The sequence below is a fragment of the Trachymyrmex septentrionalis genome, unplaced genomic scaffold, assembly GCF_001594115.1.
Source record: "Trachymyrmex septentrionalis isolate Tsep2-gDNA-1 unplaced genomic scaffold, Tsep1.0 scaffold35, whole genome shotgun sequence".
NCBI lineage: Eukaryota > Metazoa > Arthropoda > Insecta > Hymenoptera > Formicidae > Trachymyrmex > Trachymyrmex septentrionalis.
This window is the reverse complement of record NW_017305514.1, coordinates 857,044-859,569: the sequence shown is the minus strand read 5'-3', so window position 1 is coordinate 859,569 and position 2,526 is coordinate 857,044. Positions and strand designations below refer to the sequence as shown.

Below are 2,526 nucleotides of genomic sequence, written 5' to 3'. Positions count from 1 at the left end.
AAATGTAGGCTGCAGGCGAATTATGTCTCGAAAGTGCAAATAAATAGCAATACCTTATTTTACTTTTAAATAGACGTCGCTTAAACTCATTCGAAACATAACTTTCTCAATGTCTCGCGTCAAGAGTAGAAAAAATGCTGGAAACAGAAAAGAAAATCGTTCAATATTTTTAGAAGCTAGGTAAAATAGATGTCAAATTTAAAGTTTTAAGCTAAAAAGATTCTCAATATACTTATAGGATACGTGCATTGTATATTGCAGTGATTACAGTGAAACAGTGAAAGAAAATGTGAAAAGAGAAAAGAAGTATATATAGACAAGAATGGAAGATTGGCGGTTTGAAATAGACATCGTGCTGCCTCGCAGGTTGATATAAGCACTCGGCGTTTCCGCAGGATACGATTCGCAGCATGCGAATAACCGTTATACGGTACAACTCGCCGCCACGTATCGGCCAACGTTCAATTATTCGAACATCCCAGCGGTGAAATAAGTGGTACCCCACGGGTGTGCGTCTACGCAGAGCCCATGCACCGATTCTTCGTCATTCCCACATAGCGATGTCTAATTATCTGTTACTGGAGCTAGCCGGTCTGCGATTCTCGAACTCGTAGGAATCCCGGAGATGTAGTCAAACATCGTAGGACGAACGGATGTGAGAGAACTCGCGAAACCATTTCGATGGCGAATAATAAATTCGGCGAGAATACAATCAGAAAAAAATATATAAGTGTATTACTTCGCGCTCGTGAACTGCACTTTAAATTTAATATCAATAGCACACGAGTTACGTTCTTATCATTGCAAATCTAGTTTATCAGTGATTCTCTGATTTGCGTTCTTGAATATATATGAATATATATAATATATAATACGTTGTACAAAATGTAGGATGCAGAAATTTGTAGGAAGAAATGTAGAATTTCCAACTACCATTTAATAGCATATCTTAGAAATTGATTAAGATTGAAAATTCTAATATGCTAATCAAAGTAGTAGTTTTCCCGTTATAATCGATCAAAGCTAGTGAAAGATATTGCATAGACTTCGCAAATTTAAATCTGTAATAAAGAAGATAAAGAAATATTAAAGTAATGAAATATAATGTATTATTTAACATTATAATTACATTACTTGATAATAATAATACGAAAACTGTCATTTTTTTATATTTAAATATATGGTTAGAATAGATAAAATCTAGTAAAAATAATATAAATTTTAAAATTAAATATTTATATATATGGTATTGTGTGTGCATATGTAAAAGTATAAATGTGTCTCAAAATTATTTTATCAGAATATAAGGTATTATTATTGCTATATGCAAAGTAAATGATGGCATAATGGAAAGCGCTTATTTAATTATATAAAATGCATAAATATTAAACACATTTTCTAAAATGTTACAAAAAATAGAAAATACGTATAAATATATATGTACATAAAATAATAATGGTAATAAAGCTTACAAAAGCAACTTACAAAAACAAGTGCACATTAATTGAAAATTTTATTTAATACTTGTACTAATACAGCATATTTGCAAAGTATAACTACGAAAATTGTAATTATTTCATAACATCATATAAAATATTGTAATAAGTAAAATAGTATAACAGATTTGGAAAAATAATTTGCAATTAATGGATTAATTATATATATATATAGATAATTAATAAAACACTTAATAAATAAGTTTTACATAATTATGTATAAATTATATTTATACAGGAAAAGCAATATTAATTGATCCGTAAAATCTGTTTACGTGTATTTAAATACATGTAGTGAATTTAATAATTATTTGTTAGAAACCTGATCCATCCGTGTTATTGATCAAATTAGAAGCTGTTGACGTTGACTTTCTGATGTTCCGCATTCTTTATGGTCGTATCGTCGTTTACACTATTGCTCGCGTAATTTGGATTGAAAATTTCATATCTATATAAGGAGCGATGAAAAAAGTAAGAAACGCGATAATAATATCAGATACAATTATGCACAGAACTCCGTAATAGAGTTTCCTTATATTATTTCTCTTAATTGTTGAAATATATAATATAATACTTATTGTGTACTTACTTGGCCCTGTGCTTTTTAAGATGGCTCGATAACTGAGCATATATGTACTAACTGTCGCATATGTTGCACGTTGCCCCTTTATCTGTTTTTGGAGTAAAATAATCCCAAGCCCAATGAATTTTATAATCTATTCTATGTTCTCCTTCTATTCTTCTGTTAATTCTCCTGAATGTTTCTACATCAAGTGACGGTGTAAATTAAAACATGCCAATCTGTAACTTATTCTTGCCTGACAATAATTGCAAATTGCAACAAATTGCAGTATTGATTCTGTGTGATGCCTACGCAGCCAGCGACAAACTGATATCTGATTGTCTTCAACTTTCTGGTCTGTCATTATAACAGTTTTATCTTACGGAATATTAATGACGAACCACAGAAAGTATAGAAACGGTATGAAAAAGCAGAAACTGTTATAAAAGGTCAAACACAGATGTATAA

At 30.3% G+C, this 2,526-nt stretch overlaps 1 long non-coding RNA gene across 1 annotated transcript in view; it reads right to left on the bottom strand.

Annotated features, from left to right (window-relative positions):
- Positions 1–1,835: 1,835 nt before the first annotated feature.
- LOC108750281 overlaps positions 1,836–2,526 on the bottom strand; it is a 1,963-nt gene continuing 1,272 nt past the window's right edge. The window contains exons 2-3 of the long non-coding RNA XR_001939422.1: positions 2,086–2,260; positions 1,836–1,944 (exon numbers count right to left, since the gene is read on the bottom strand). This is a non-coding gene — a long non-coding RNA (uncharacterized LOC108750281). The remainder of the gene's footprint in view (positions 1,945–2,085; positions 2,261–2,526) is intronic.